Genomic DNA, 16014 nt, shown 5'->3' with positions numbered 1-16014 from the left:
ATGGCTAACAAATCAGGCGCTCATTTGCAGCTTCACCAGGGAACACAGGTATCTCACCCCCTTCACCAAACAGGGCTTAGTGCTTGCTGGCAAATCCCTTCTTGGCAATCCCAGAGGTCAGGCGTTACCTGGAGTTGGCCACCAGCTTTGCACACATCTCAGGAGGGATTTTGGCCCACTCCTCTTGGCAGATCCTCTCCAAATCATGAAGGTTTGGCGGCTGACGTTTAGCAACTCCAACTTTCAGCTCCCTCCACAGAGATATTGTCAGCCGGATGAAGGTCTGGAGACTGGCTAGGCCACTCCAGGAGCTTAACGTGCTTCTTCTCCAGCCGCTGCTTTGTTGCCTTGGCCGCGTGTTTTGGCTCTTTGTCATGCTGGAACAGCCACCCGCCATTCATTTTCAATGCCCTGGCTGAGGGGAGAAGGTTCTCGCCAAAGATTTGCCGCTCCGTTGCCCCGTCCATGGTCCCCTTGATGCGGTGCAGTTGTCCTGTCCCCTTAGCAGAAAAACACCCCCAAAGCAGCATATTTCCACCGCCATGTTTGACAGTTGGGATGGTGTTCTTGGGGTCATAGGCAGCATTCCTCGTCCTCCTCCTCCTCCTCCAAACGCGGCGAGTTGAGTTGATGCCAAAGAGCTCCATTTTGGTGGTCTCATCTGACCAGGACACTTTCAACCAGTCCTGCTCTGCCTCATTCAGATGTTCAGTGGTAAACTTCAGACGGGCCTGGACAGGTGCTCTCTTGAGCAGAGGGACCTTGCGGGCACTGCGGGATTTCAATCCTCGTCGGCGTAGTGTGTTACCCATTGTTCTCTTGGTGACTGCGGTCCCAGCTGGCCGGAGATCATTGACAAGATCCTCACTCGTAGTTCTGGGATGATGCCTCACTGTTGTCATGATCATTGACACTCCACGAGGGGAGATCTTGCTCGGTGCACCGGTCCTAGGGAGACTGACAGTTGCTTTGTGTTTCTTCCATTTGCGAATGATTGCACCGACTGTTGTCACCTTCTCACCAAGCTGCTTGGCCATAGTTTGGTAGCCCAGTCCAGCCTTGTGTAGGTCTTCGATCCTGTTGCTGACATCCCTGGACAGCTCTTTGGTCTTTGCCGTGGTGGAGGGTTTGGAATCTGATGGTTTGATTGCTCCTGTGGACAGGTGTCTTTTATACAGGTAAGAAAATGAGATTAGCATCTCTCCCTTTAAGAGGCTGCTTCTAATCTCAGCTTGTTACCTGTGTGAAAGACACCTGGGAGCCAGAAATGCTGCTGAATGATAGGGGATGGAATACTTATTTCCCTCAGGAACATGCGAATCAGCGCATCATTGGTTAGACATGCAGTGCTTTTGAATGTTTTCTTGCTAGTCTGTCTCTCAGTCAGTACACCTAGCATTGGATTTTTAGACCGATCGATCATTTGTTTGTGAGCGGGCAAAGATTCAAAATCAGCAGGGGGTGAAATACTCCTTTCCTTCACTGTAGCTCCCCCAAAGTCCTCAGGCCAGCCTAGGCTTTTGTGAGCCCGCTTCCCTTTTGCGGCCCGCTCTTTTCAAAACACGCTGGCTTTCTTCTCTGTGTCCCTCAGGAGCTGGCCACGCATCCAGTCCCCTCCGGCAGCGGAGCAACGCTCAGACGCCACCCCCCAGCCAGCTAGCCCCGTCCTGCATCCCGCTTAGGCTCCACGGCCCAGCCCTTTGCCAGCGCTCTCCTCAGCCGCTTTGGCGCTCTCACGCCTGCTCTCCAGTCGCCTTGCGCCGACACATTCCGCTGCGCTCCCCAGGCCGGGGGACAGCAGCGGGGAAGGCACGCGCGCCGGCCCCCCAAGCCAGCCAGAAGCAACAGAGCCGCCGAAGGCCACGATACCTGCGCCCTGAGGCGGTTAGAGCGCTGGGCCCGCTGCTGGAGGCAGGGGCCTGAGCGTCAGGGCCCTGTGGTGTGCGCAAGGGGGAGCCGGCCACTGGGGCGGTGAAAAAGAGCGAGGGCCGGAGCGCAAGGAACTGGCGTTTGTAGGCCCCGGTGCCAGCAGGGTCCCTAGCCTTGGTTTGGGTCAGGGGCAGGGAGGCGGGAGCGCTGTGCGGCGCCCCGAGAGGTCTGGCTGGCAAGCGAGCTTGGCCCCTTGCTTTGCGGTGCGCTTTGCGGCTGCAGTGTCCAAAGCTTGCTCCCTGCGGCTGGTGTGCTGCTCAGCCCTGCGAGCCAAAGGCTTGAAGTCAGGCCAGGGGAAGGCGGGAAGGAGAAGGAGGAGCGGTTGAGGCCAGGCTGGTGTGGTGTGCTTGTGCGTGAGGAGGTGCGGTCAGGAAGAGGTTAAAGAGGGAGCAAAGCAGCGGGAGGGAGGGAGGCAGGGGTTTGAGGAGAGTGAGTGAGAGAGGAGAGACGGGGCGGTGTGTGTCAGTTGTGCCGGTGGGTGAAAAGGAAAGAGCAGTAGCAGCAGGCGGCTTGTCCTGGGTAGTAGAGCCGAGGAAAGGCGGAGGCCAGGCTGCCCGTGACAAGTAGAAGAGGCTTGAAGGAGAGCCTGAGTACTGCCTACGGCCACACCACCCTGAACACGCCCGATCTCGTCTGATCTCGGAAGCTAAGCAGGGTCGGGCCTGGTTAGTACCTGGATGGGAGACCGCCTGGGAATACCAGGTGCTGTAGGCTTTTGCTTTTCCTCCAGCAGGGGTCACTCTCCTCCTCCATGGCTCCTCTTTCACATTCACTTTTACCTCCCCGCTCTCCAAGCCCTCCTGCTGCACACCTGCACTCAAGCAAACAACCTTTTCATCCCCTGCTCGTTTGCCAGCTCGGCCCACTCACAAACAAATCAGCCCTCTCAAAATACAATGCTAGCTGCTGCATCGGAACACTCACAGACAGAAGAGCAAGAAAAAACTCACAAGAAATGCATGGCTAACAAATCAGGCGCTCATTTGCAGCTTCACCAGGGAACACAGGTATCTCACCCCCTTCACCAAACAGGGCTTAGTGCTTGCTGGCAAATCCCTTCTTGGCAATCCCAGAGGTCAGGCGTTACCTGGAGTTGGCCACCAGCTTTGCACACATCTCAGGAGGGATTTTGGCCCACTCCTCTTGGCAGATCCTCTCCAAATCATGAAGGTTTGGCGGCTGACGTTTAGCAACTCCAACTTTCAGCTCCCTCCACAGAGATATTGTCAGCCGGATGAAGGTCTGGAGACTGGCTAGGCCACTCCAGGAGCTTAACGTGCTTCTTCTCCAGCCGCTGCTTTGTTGCCTTGGCCGCGTGTTTTGGCTCCTTGTCATGCTGGAACAGCCACCCGCCATTCATTTTCAATGCCCTGGCTGAGGGGAGAAGGTTCTCGCCCAAGATTTGCCGCTCCGTTGCCCCGTCCATGGTCCCCTTGATGCGGTGCAGTTGTCCTGTCCCCTTAGCAGAAAAACACCCCCAAAGCAGCATATTTCCACCGCCATGTTTGACAGTTGGGATGGTGTTCTTGGGGTCATAGGCAGCATTCCTCGTCCTCCTCCTCCTCCTCCAAACGCGGCGAGTTGAGTTGATGCCAAAGAGCTCCATTTTGGTGGTCTCATCTGACCAGGACACTTTCAACCAGTCCTGCTCTGCCTCATTCAGATGTTCAGTGGTAAACTTCAGACGGGCCTGGACAGGTGCTCTCTTGAGCAGAGGGACCTTGCGGGCACTGCGGGATTTCAATCCTCGTCGGCGTAGTGTGTTACCCATTGTTCTCTTGGTGACTGCGGTCCCAGCTGGCCGGAGATCATTGACAAGATCCTCACTCGTAGTTCTGGGATGATGCCTCACTGTTGTCATGATCATTGACACTCCACGAGGGGAGATCTTGCTCGGTGCACCGGTCCTAGGGAGACTGACAGTTGCTTTGTGTTTCTTCCATTTGCGAATGATTGCACCGACTGTTGTCACCTTCTCACTAAGCTGCTTGGCCATAGTTTGGTAGCCCAGTCCAGCCTTGTGTAGGTCTTCGATCCTGTTGCTGACATCCCTGGACAGCTCTTTGGTCTTTGCCGTGGTGGAGGGTTTGGAATCTGATGGTTTGATTGCTCCTGTGGACAGGTGTCTTTTATACAGGTAAGAAAATGAGATTAGCATCTCTCCCTTTAAGAGGCTTCTTCTAATCTCAGCTTGTTACCTGTGTGAAAGACACCTGGGAGCCAGAAATGCTGCTGAATGATAGGGGATGGAATACTTCTTTCCCTCAGGAACATGCGAATCAGCGCATCATTGGTTAGACATGCAGTGCTTTTGAATGTTTTCTTGCTAGTCTGTCTCTCAGTCAATACACCTAGCATTGGATTTTTAGACCGATCGATCATTTGTTTGTGAGCGGGCAAAGATTCAAAATCAGCAGGGGGTGAAATACTCCTTTCCTTCACTGTAGCTCCCCCAAAGTCCTCAGGCAAGCCTAGGCTTTTGTGAGCCCGCTTCCCTTTTGCGGCCCGCTCTTTTCAAAACACGCTGGCTTTCTTCTCTGTGTCCCTCAGGAGCTGGCCACGCATCCAGCCCCCTCCGGCAGCGGAGCAACGCTCAGACGCCACCCCCCAGCCAGCTAGCCCCGTCCTGCATCCCGCTTTGGCTCCACGGCCCAGCCCTTTGCCAGCGCTATCCTCAGCCGCTTTGGCGCTCTCACGCCTGCTCTCCAGTCGCCTTGCGCCGACACATTCCGCTGCGCTCCCCAGGCCGGGGGACAGCAGCGGGGAAGGCACGCGCGCCGGCCCCCCAAGCCAGCCAGAAGCAACAGAGCCGCCGAAGGCCACGATACCTGCGCCCTGAGGCGGTTAGAGCGCTGGGCCCGCTGCTGGAGGCAGGGGCCTGAGCGTCAGGGCCCTGTGGTGTGCGCAAGGGGGAGCCGGCCACTGGGGCGGTGAAAAAGAGCGAGGGCCGGAGCGCAAGGAACTGGCGTTTGTAGGCCCCGGTGCCAGCAGGGTCCCTAGCCTTGGTTTGGGTCAGGGGCAGGGAGGCGGGAGCGCTGTGCGGCGCCCCGAGAGGTCTGGCTGGCAAGCGAGCTTGGCCCCTTGCTTTGCGGTGCGCTTTGCGGCTGCTGTGTCCAAAGCTTGCTCCCTGCGGCTGGTGTGCTGCTCAGCCCTGCGAGCCAAAGGCTTGAAGTCAGGCCAGGGGAAGGCGGGAAGGAGAAGGAGGAGCGGTTGAGGCCAGGCTGGTGTGGTGTGCTTGTGCGTGAGGAGGTGCGGTCAGGAAGAGGTTAAAGAGGGAGCAAAGCAGCGGGAGGGAGGGAGGCAGGGGTTTGAGGAGAGTGAGTGAGAGAGGAGAGACGGGGCGGTGTGTGTCAGTTGTGCCGGTGGGTGAAAAGGAAAGAGCAGTAGCAGCAGGCGGCTTGTCCTGGGTAGTAGAGCCGAGGAAAGGCGGAGGCCAGGCTGCCCGTGACAAGTAGAAGAGGCTTGAAGGAGAGCCTGAGTACTGCCTACGGCCACACCACCCTGAACACGCCCGATCTCGTCTGATCTCGGAAGCTAAGCAGGGTCGGGCCTGGTTAGTACCTGGATGGGAGACCGCCTGGGAATACCAGGTGCTGTAGGCTTTTGCTTTTCCTCCAGCAGGGGTCACTCTCCTCCTCCATGGCTCCTCTTTCACATTCACTTTTACCTCCCCGCTCTCCAAGCCCTCCTGCTGCACACCTGCACTCAAGCAAACAACCTTTTCATCCCCTGCTCGTTTGCCAGCTCGGCCCACTCACAAACAAATCAGCCCTCTCAAAATACAATGCTAGCTGCTGCATCGGAACACTCACAGACAGAAGAGCAAGAAAAAACTCACAAGAAATGCATGGCTAACAAATCAGGCGCTCATTTGCAGCTTCACCAGGGAACACAGGTATCTCACCCCCTTCACCAAACAGGGCTTAGTGCTTGCTGGCAAATCCCTTCTTGGCAATCCCAGAGGTCAGGCGTTACCTGGAGTTGGCCACCAGCTTTGCACACATCTCAGGAGGGATTTTGGCCCACTCCTCTTGGCAGATCCTCTCCAAATCATGAAGGTTTGGCGGCTGACGTTTAGCAACTCCAACTTTCAGCTCCCTCCACAGAGATATTGTCAGCCGGATGAAGGTCTGGAGACTGGCTAGGCCACTCCAGGAGCTTAACGTGCTTCTTCTCCAGCCGCTGCTTTGTTGCCTTGGCCGCGTGTTTTGGCTCCTTGTCATGCTGGAACAGCCACCCGCCATTCATTTTCAATGCCCTGGCTGAGGGGAGAAGGTTCTCGCCCAAGATTTGCCGCTCCGTTGCCCCGTCCATGGTCCCCTTGATGCGGTGCAGTTGTCCTGTCCCCTTAGCAGAAAAACACCCCCAAAGCAGCATATTTCCACCGCCATGTTTGACAGTTGGGATGGTGTTCTTGGGGTCATAGGCAGCATTCCTCGTCCTCCTCCTCCTCCTCCAAACGCGGCGAGTTGAGTTGATGCCAAAGAGCTCCATTTTGGTGGTCTCATCTGACCAGGACACTTTCAACCAGTCCTGCTCTGCCTCATTCAGATGTTCAGTGGTAAACTTCAGACGGGCCTGGACAGGTGCTCTCTTGAGCAGAGGGACCTTGCGGGCACTGCGGGATTTCAATCCTCGTCGGCGTAGTGTGTTACCCATTGTTCTCTTGGTGACTGCGGTCCCAGCTGGCCGGAGATCATTGACAAGATCCTCACTCGTAGTTCTGGGATGATGCCTCACTGTTGTCATGATCATTGACACTCCACGAGGGGAGATCTTGCTCGGTGCACCGGTCCTAGGGAGACTGACAGTTGCTTTGTGTTTCTTCCATTTGCGAATGATTGCACCGACTGTTGTCACCTTCTCACTAAGCTGCTTGGCCATAGTTTGGTAGCCCAGTCCAGCCTTGTGTAGGTCTTCGATCCTGTTGCTGACATCCCTGGACAGCTCTTTGGTCTTTGCCGTGGTGGAGGGTTTGGAATCTGATGGTTTGATTGCTCCTGTGGACAGGTGTCTTTTATACAGGTAAGAAAATGAGATTAGCATCTCTCCCTTTAAGAGGCTTCTTCTAATCTCAGCTTGTTACCTGTGTGAAAGACACCTGGGAGCCAGAAATGCTGCTGAATGATAGGGGATGGAATACTTCTTTCCCTCAGGAACATGCGAATCAGCGCATCATTGGTTAGACATGCAGTGCTTTTGAATGTTTTCTTGCTAGTCTGTCTCTCAGTCAATACACCTAGCATTGGATTTTTAGACCGATCGATCATTTGTTTGTGAGCGGGCAAAGATTCAAAATCAGCAGGGGGTGAAATACTCCTTTCCTTCACTGTAGCTCCCCCAAAGTCCTCAGGCAAGCCTAGGCTTTTGTGAGCCCGCTTCCCTTTTGCGGCCCGCTCTTTTCAAAACACGCTGGCTTTCTTCTCTGTGTCCCTCAGGAGCTGGCCACGCATCCAGCCCCCTCCGGCAGCGGAGCAACGCTCAGACGCCACCCCCCAGCCAGCTAGCCCCGTCCTGCATCCCGCTTTGGCTCCACGGCCCAGCCCTTTGCCAGCGCTATCCTCAGCCGCTTTGGCGCTCTCACGCCTGCTCTCCAGTCGCCTTGCGCCGACACATTCCGCTGCGCTCCCCAGGCCGGGGGACAGCAGCGGGGAAGGCACGCGCGCCGGCCCCCCAAGCCAGCCAGAAGCAACAGAGCCGCCGAAGGCCACGATACCTGCGCCCTGAGGCGGTTAGAGCGCTGGGCCCGCTGCTGGAGGCAGGGGCCTGAGCGTCAGGGCCCTGTGGTGTGCGCAAGGGGGAGCCGGCCACTGGGGCGGTGAAAAAGAGCGAGGGCCGGAGCGCAAGGAACTGGCGTTTGTAGGCCCCGGTGCCAGCAGGGTCCCTAGCCTTGGTTTGGGTCAGGGGCAGGGAGGCGGGAGCGCTGTGCGGCGCCCCGAGAGGTCTGGCTGGCAAGCGAGCTTGGCCCCTTGCTTTGCGGTGCGCTTTGCGGCTGCAGTGTCCAAAGCTTGCTCCCTGCGGCTGGTGTGCTGCTCAGCCCTGCGAGCCAAAGGCTTGAAGTCAGGCCAGGGGAAGGCGGGAAGGAGAAGGAGGAGCGGTTGAGGCCAGGCTGGTGTGGTGTGCTTGTGCGTGAGGAGGTGCGGTCAGGAAGAGGTTAAAGAGGGAGCAAAGCAGCGGGAGGGAGGGAGGCAGGGGTTTGAGGAGAGTGAGTGAGAGAGGAGAGACGGGGCGGTGTGTGTCAGTTGTGCCGGTGGGTGAAAAGGAAAGAGCAGTAGCAGCAGGCGGCTTGTCCTGGGTAGTAGAGCCGAGGAAAGGCGGAGGCCAGGCTGCCCGTGACAAGTAGAAGAGGCTTGAAGGAGAGCCTGAGTACTGCCTACGGCCACACCACCCTGAACGTGCCCGATCTCGTCTGATCTCGGAAGCTAAGCAGGGTCGGGCCTGGTTAGTACTTGGATGGGAGACCGCCTGGGAATACCAGGTGCTGTAGGCTTTTGCTTTTCCTCCAGCAGGGGTCACTCTCCTCCTCCATGGCTCTTTCACATTCGCTTTTACCTCCCCGCTCTCCAAGCCCTCCTGCTGCACACCTGCACTCAAGCAAACAACCTTTTCATCCCCTGCTCGTTTGCCAGCTCGGCCCACTCACAAACAAATCAGCCCTCTCAAAATACAATGCTAGCTGCTGCATCGGAACACTCTCAGACAGAAGAGCAAGAAAAAACTCACAAGAAATGCATGGCTAACAAATCAGGCGCTCATTTGCAGCTTCACCAGGGAACACAGGTATCTCACCCCCTTCACCAAACAGGGCTTAGTGCTTGCTGGCAAATCCCTTCTTGGCAATCCCAGAGGTCAGGCGTTACCTGGAGTTGGCCACCAGCTTTGCACACATCTCAGGAGGGATTTTGGCCCACTCCTCTTGGCAGATCCTCTCCAAATCATGAAGGTTTGGCGGCTGACGTTTAGCAACTCCAACTTTCAGCTCCCTCCACAGAGATATTGTCAGCCGGATGAAGGTCTGGAGACTGGCTAGGCCACTCCAGGAGCTTAACGTGCTTCTTCTCCAGCCGCTGCTTTGTTGCCTTGGCCGCGTGTTTTGGCTCCTTGTCATGCTGGAACAGCCACCCGCCATTCATTTTCAATGCCCTGGCTGAGGGGAGAAGGTTCTCGCCAAAGATTTGCCGCTCCGTTGCCCCGTCCATGGTCCCCTTGATGCGGTGCAGTTGTCCTGTCCCCTTAGCAGAAAAACAGCCCCAAAGCAGCATATTTCCACCGCCATGTTTGACAGTTGGGATGGTGTTCTTGGGGTCATAGGCAGCATTCCTCGTCCTCCTCCTCCTCCTCCAAACGCGGCGAGTTGAGTTGATGCCAAAGAGCTCCATTTTGGTGGTCTCATCTGACCAGGACACTTTCAACCAGTCCTGCTCTGCCTCATTCAGATGTTCAGTGGTAAACTTCAGACGGGCCTGTACAGGTGCTCTCTTGAGCAGAGGGACCTTGCGGGCACTGCGGGATTTCAATCCTCGTCGGCGTAGTGTGTTACCCATTGTTCTCTTGGTGACTGCGGTCCCAGCTGGCCGGAGATCATTGACAAGATCCTCACTCGTAGTTCTGGGATGATGCCTCACTGTTGTCATGATCATTGACACTCCACGAGGGGAGATCTTGCTCGGTGCACCGGTCCTAGGGAGACTGACAGTTGCTTTGTGTTTCTTCCATTTGCGAATGATTGCACCGACTGTTGTCACCTTCTCACCAAGCTGCTTGGCCATAGTTTGGTAGCCCAGTCCAGCCTTGTGTAGGTCTTCGATCCTGTTGCTGACATCCCTGGACAGCTCTTTGGTCTTTGCCGTGGTGGAGGGTTTGGAATCTGATGGTTTGATTGCTCCTGTGGACAGGTGTCTTTTATACAGGTAAGAAAATGAGATTAGCATCTCTCCCTTTAAGAGGCTGCTTCTAATCTCAGCTTGTTACCTGTGTGAAAGACACCTGGGAGCCAGAAATGCTGCTGAATGATAGGGGATGGAATACTTCTTTCCCTCAGGAACATGCGAATCAGCGCATCATTGGTTAGACATGCAGTGCTTTTGAATGTTTTCTTGCTAGTCTGTCTCTCAGTCAATACACCTAGCATTGGATTTTTAGACCGATCGATCATTTGTTTGTGAGCGGGCAAAGATTCAAAATCAGCAGGGGGTGAAATACTCCTTTCCTTCACTGTAGCTCCCCCAAAGTCCTCAGGCCAGCCTAGGCTTTTGTGAGCCCGCTTCCCTTTTGCGGCCCGCTCTTTTCAAAACACGCTGGCTTTCTTCTCTGTGTCCCTCAGGAGCTGGCCACGCATCCAGTCCCCTCCGGCAGCGGAGCAACGCTCAGACGCCACCCCCCAGCCAGCTAGCCCCGTCCTGCATCCCGCTTAGGCTCCACGGCCCAGCCCTTTGCCAGCGCTCTCCTCAGCCGCTTTGGCGCTCTCACGCCTGCTCTCCAGTCGCCTTGCGCCGACACATTCCGCTGCGCTCCCCAGGCCGGGGGACAGCAGCGGGGAAGGCACGCGCGCCGGCCCCCCAAGCCAGCCAGAAGCAACAGAGCCGCCGAAGGCCACGATACCTGCGCCCTGAGGCGGTTAGAGCGCTGGGCCCGCTGCTGGAGGCAGGGGCCTGAGCGTCAGGGCCCTGTGGTGTGCGCAAGGGGGAGCCGGCCACTGGGGCGGTGAAAAAGAGCGAGGGCCGGAGCGCAAGGAACTGGCGTTTGTAGGCCCCGGTGCCAGCAGGGTCCCTAGCCTTGGTTTGGGTCAGGGGCAGGGAGGCGGGAGCGCTGTGCGGCGCCCCGAGAGGTCTGGCTGGCAAGCGAGCTTGGCCCCTTGCTTTGCGGTGCGCTTTGCGGCTGCAGTGTCCAAAGCTTGCTCCCTGCGGCTGGTGTGCTGCTCAGCCCTGCGAGCCAAAGGCTTGAAGTCAGGCCAGGGGAAGGCGGGAAGGAGAAGGAGGAGCGGTTGAGGCCAGGCTGGTGTGGTGTGCTTGTGCGTGAGGAGGTGCGGTCAGGAAGAGGTTAAAGAGGGAGCAAAGCAGCGGGAGGGAGGGAGGCAGGGGTTTGAGGAGAGTGAGTGAGAGAGGAGAGACGGGGTGGTGTGTGTCAGTTGTGCCGGTGGGTGAAAAGGAAAGAGCAGTAGCAGCAGGCGGCTTGTCCTGGGTAGTAGAGCCGAGGAAAGGCGGAGGCCAGGCTGCCCGTGACAAGTAGAAGAGGCTTGAAGGAGAGCCTGAGTACTGCCTACGGCCACACCACCCTGAACGCGCCCGATCTCGTCTGATCTCGGAAGCTAAGCAGGGTCGGGCCTGGTTAGTACTTGGATGGGAGACCGCCTGGGAATACCAGGTGCTGTAGGCTTTTGCTTTTCCTCCAGCAGGGGTCACTCTCCTCCATGGCTCTTTCACATTCACTTTTACCTCCCCGCTCTCCAAGCCCTCCTGCTGCACACCTGCACTCAAGCAAACAACCTTTTCATCCCCTGCTCGTTTGCCAGCTCGGCCCACTCACAAACAAATCAGCCCTCTCAAAATACAATGCTAGCTGCTGCATCGGAACACTCTCAGACAGAAGAGCAAGAAAAAACTCACAAGAAATGCATGGCTAACAAATCAGGCGCTCATTTGCAGCTTCACCAGGGAACACAGGTATCTCACCCCCTTCACCAAACAGGGCTTAGTGCTTGCTGGCAAATCCCTTCTTGGCAATCCCAGAGGTCAGGCGTTACCTGGAGTTGGCCACCAGCTTTGCACACATCTCAGGAGGGATTTTGGCCCACTCCTCTTGGCAGATCCTCTCCAAATCATGAAGGTTTGGCGGCTGACGTTTAGCAACTCCAACTTTCAGCTCCCTCCACAGAGATATTGTCAGCCGGATGAAGGTCTGGAGACTGGCTAGGCCACTCCAGGAGCTTAACGTGCTTCTTCTCCAGCCGCTGCTTTGTTGCCTTGGCCGCGTGTTTTGGCTCCTTGTCATGCTGGAACAGCCACCCGCCATTCATTTTCAATGCCCTGGCTGAGGGGAGAAGGTTCTCGCCAAAGATTTGCCGCTCCGTTGCCCCGTCCATGGTCCCCTTGATGCGGTGCAGTTGTCCTGTCCCCTTAGCAGAAAAACAGCCCCAAAGCAGCATATTTCCACCGCCATGTTTGACAGTTGGGATGGTGTTCTTGGGGTCATAGGCAGCATTCCTCGTCCTCCTCCTCCTCCTCCAAACGCGGCGAGTTGAGTTGATGCCAAAGAGCTCTATTTTGGTGGTCTCATCTGACCAGGACACTTTCAACCAGTCCTGCTCTGCCTCATTCAGATGTTCAGTGGTAAACTTCAGACGGGCCTGTACAGGTGCTCTCTTGAGCAGAGGGACCTTGCGGGCACTGCGGGATTTCAATCCTCGTCGGCGTAGTGTGTTACCCATTGTTCTCTTGGTGACTGCGGTCCCAGCTGGCCGGAGATCATTGACAAGATCCTCACTCGTAGTTCTGGGATGATGCCTCACTGTTGTCATGATCATTGACACTCCACGAGGGGAGATCTTGCTCGGTGCACCGGTCCTAGGGAGACTGACAGTTGCTTTGTGTTTCTTCCATTTGCGAATGATTGCACCGACTGTTGTCACCTTCTCACCAAGCTGCTTGGCCATAGTTTGGTAGCCCAGTCCAGCCTTGTGTAGGTCTTCGATCCTGTTGCTGACATCCCTGGACAGCTCTTTGGTCTTTGCCGTGGTGGAGGGTTTGGAATCTGATGGTTTGATTGCTCCTGTGGACAGGTGTCTTTTATACAGGTAAGAAAATGAGATTAGCATCTCTCCCTTTAAGAGGCTGCTTCTAATCTCAGCTTGTTACCTGTGTGAAAGACACCTGGGAGCCAGAAATGCTGCTGAATGATAGGGGATGGAATACTTATTTCCCTCAGGAACATGCGAATCAGCGCATCATTGGTTAGACATGCAGTGCTTTTGAATGTTTTCTTGCTAGTCTGTCTCTCAGTCAATACACCTAGCATTGGATTTTTAGACCGATCGATCATTTGTTTGTGAGCGGGCAAAGATTCAAAATCAGCAGGGGGTGAAATACTCCTTTCCTTCACTGTAGCTCCCCCAAAGTCCTCAGGCCAGCCTAGGCTTTTGTGAGCCCGCTTCCCTTTTGCGGCCCGCTCTTTTCAAAACACGCTGGCTTTCTTCTCTGTGTCCCTCAGGAGCTGGCCACGCATCCAGTCCCCTCCGGCAGCGGAGCAACGCTCAGACGCCACCCCCCAGCCAGCTAGCCCCGTCCTGCATCCCGCTTAGGCTCCACGGCCCAGCCCTTTGCCAGCGCTCTCCTCAGCCGCTTTGGCGCTCTCACGCCTGCTCTCCAGTCGCCTTGCGCCGACACATTCCGCTGCGCTCCCCAGGCCGGGGGACAGCAGCGGGGAAGGCACGCGCGCCGGCCCCCCAAGCCAGCCAGAAGCAACAGAGCCGCCGAAGGCCACGATACCTGCGCCCTGAGGCGGTTAGAGCGCTGGGCCCGCTGCTGGAGGCAGGGGCCTGAGCGTCAGGGCCCTGTGGTGTGCGCAAGGGGGAGCCGGCCACTGGGGCGGTGAAAAAGAGCGAGGGCCGGAGCGCAAGGAACTGGCGTTTGTAGGCCCCGGTGCCAGCAGGGTCCCTAGCCTTGGTTTGGGTCAGGGGCAGGGAGGCGGGAGCGCTGTGCGGCGCCCCGAGAGGTCTGGCTGGCAAGCGAGCTTGGCCCCTTGCTTTGCGGTGCGCTTTGCGGATGCTGTGTCCAAAGCTTGCTCCCTGCGGCTGGTGTGCTGCTCAGCCCTGCGAGCCAAAGGCTTGAAGTCAGGCCAGGGGAAGGCGGGAAGGAGAAGGAGGAGCGGTTGAGGCCAGGCTGGTGTGGTGTGCTTGTGCGTGAGGAGGTGCGGTCAGGAAGAGGTTAAAGAGGGAGCAAAGCAGCGGGAGGGAGGGAGGGCAGGGGTTTGAGGAGAGTGAGTGAGAGAGGAGAGACGGGGCGGTGTGTCAGTTGTGCCGGTGGGTGAAAAGGAAACAGCAGTAGCAGCAGGCGGCTTGTCCTGGGTAGTAGAGCCGAGGAAAGGCGGAGGCCAGGCTGCCCGTGACAAGTAGAAGAGGCTTGAAGGAGAGCCTGAGTACTGCCTACGGCCACACCACCCTGAACGCGCCCGATCTCGTCTGATCTCGGAAGCTAAGCAGGGTCGGGGCCTGGTTAGTACCTGGATGGGAGACCGCCTGGGAATACCAGGTGCTGTAGGCTTTTGCTTTTCCTCCAGCAGGGGTCACTCTCCTCCTCCATGGCTCTTTCACATTCGCTTTTACCTCCCCGCTCTCCAAGCCCTCCTGCTGCACACCTGCACTCAAGCAAACAACCTTTTCATCCCCTGCTCGTTTGCCAGCTCGGCCCACTCACAAACAAATCAGCCCTCTCAAAATACAATGCTAGCTGCTGCATCGGAACACTCACAGACAGAAGAGCAAGAAAAAACTCACAAGAAATGCATGGCTAACAAATCAGGCGCTCATTTGCAGCTTCACCAGGGAACACAGGTATCTCACCCCCTTCACCAAACAGGGCTTAGTGCTTGCTGGCAAATCCCTTCTTGGCAATCCCAGAGGTCAGGCGTTACCTGGAGTTGGCCACCAGCTTTGCACACATCTCAGGAGGGATTTTGGCCCACTCCTCTTGGCAGATCCTCTCCAAATCATGAAGGTTTGGTGGCTGACGTTTGGCAACTCCAACTTTCAGCTCCCTCCACAGAGATATTGTCAGCCGGATGAAGGTCTGGAGACTGGCTAGGCCACTCCAGGAGCTTAACGTGCTTCTTCTCCAGCCGCTGCTTTGTTGCCTTGGCCGCGTGTTTTGGCTCCTTGTCATGCTGGAACAGCCACCCGCCATTCATTTTCAATGCCCTGGCTGAGGGGAGAAGGTTCTCGCCCAAGATTTGCCGCTCTGTTGCCCCGTCCATGGTCCCCTTGATGCGGTGCAGTTGTCCTGTCCCCTTAGCAGAAAAACACCCCCAAAGCAGCATATTTCCACCGCCATGTTTGACAGTTGGGATGGTGTTCTTGGGGTCATAGGCAGCATTCCTCGTCCTCCTCCTCCTCCTCCAAACGCGGCGAGTTGAGTTGATGCCAAAGAGCTCCATTTTGGTGGTCTCATCTGACCAGGACACTTTCAACCAGTCCTGCTCTGCCTCATTCAGATGTTCAGTGGCAAACTTCAGACGGGCCTGGACATGTGCTCTCTTGAGCAGAGGGACCTTGCGGGCACTGCGGGATTTCAATCCTCGTCGGCGTAGTGTGTTACCCATTGTTCTCTTGGTGACTGCGGTCCCAGCTGGCCGGAGATCATTGACAAGATCCTCACTCGTAGTTCTGGGATGATGCCTCACTGTTGTCATGATCATTGACACTCCACGAGGGGAGATCTTGCTCGGTGCACCGGTCCTAGGGAGACTGACAGTTGCTTTGTGTTTCTTCCATTTGCGAATGATTGCACCGACTGTTGTCACCTTCTCACTAAGCTGCTTGGCCATAGTTTGGTAGCCCAGTCCAGCCTTGTGTAGGTCTTCGATCCTGTTGCTGACATCCCTGGACAGCTCTTTGGTCTTTGCCGTGGTGGAGGGTTTGGAATCTGATGGTTTGATTGCTCCTGTGGACAGGTGTCTTTTATACAGGTAAGAAAATGAGATTAGCATCTCTCCCTTTAAGAGGCTGCTTCTAATCTCAGCTTGTTACCTGTGTGAAAGACACCTGGGAGCCAGAAATGCTGCTGAATGATAGGGGATGGAATACTTATTTCCCTCAGGAACATGCGAATCAGCGCATCATTGGTTAGACATGCAGTGCTTTTGAATGTTTTCTTGCTAGTCTGTCTCTCAGTCAATACACCTAGCATTGGATTTTTAGACCGATCGATCATTTGTTTGTGAGCGGGTAAAGATTCAAAATCAGCAGGGGGTGAAATACTCCTTTCCTTCACTGTAGCTCCCCCAAAGTCCTCAGGCCAGCCTAGGCTTTTGTGAGCCCGCTTCCCTTTTGCGGCCCGCTCTTTTCAAAACACGCTGGCTTTCTTCTCTGTGTCC

At 56.3% G+C, this 16014-nt stretch overlaps 5 non-coding genes across 5 annotated transcripts; all 5 read left to right on the top strand.

Annotated features, from left to right (window-relative positions):
- Positions 1-2524: 2524 nt before the first annotated feature.
- LOC149457163 (5S ribosomal RNA) lies at positions 2525-2643 on the top strand. Its single transcript, XR_016313658.1, has one exon. It is a non-coding gene; the product is annotated as a 5S ribosomal RNA (ribosomal RNA).
- Positions 2644-5412: 2769 nt separating this feature from the next.
- LOC149457162 (5S ribosomal RNA) lies at positions 5413-5531 on the top strand. The gene has a single exon (XR_016313657.1). It is a non-coding gene; the product is annotated as a 5S ribosomal RNA (ribosomal RNA).
- Positions 5532-8300: 2769 nt separating this feature from the next.
- Positions 8301-8419, top strand: LOC149457161 (5S ribosomal RNA). Its single transcript, XR_016313664.1, has one exon. It is a non-coding gene; the product is annotated as a 5S ribosomal RNA (ribosomal RNA).
- A 2766-nt stretch (positions 8420-11185) lies between these two features.
- On the top strand, positions 11186-11304 carry LOC149457160 (5S ribosomal RNA). Its single transcript, XR_016313660.1, has one exon. It is a non-coding gene; the product is annotated as a 5S ribosomal RNA (ribosomal RNA).
- A 2762-nt stretch (positions 11305-14066) lies between these two features.
- On the top strand, positions 14067-14186 carry LOC149457159 (5S ribosomal RNA). The gene has a single exon (XR_016313690.1). It is a non-coding gene; the product is annotated as a 5S ribosomal RNA (ribosomal RNA).
- Positions 14187-16014: the final 1828 nt, after the last annotated feature.

Source organism: Staurois parvus, unplaced genomic scaffold, assembly GCF_062004578.1.
Source record: "Staurois parvus isolate SC_StPar_1 unplaced genomic scaffold, SC_StPar_1.0 ptg000333l, whole genome shotgun sequence".
NCBI classification, from domain to species: Eukaryota; Metazoa; Chordata; class Amphibia; order Anura; family Ranidae; genus Staurois; species Staurois parvus.
Note: the sequence above shows the minus strand (reverse complement) of the source record. Positions and strands in the feature narration are given on the sequence as shown.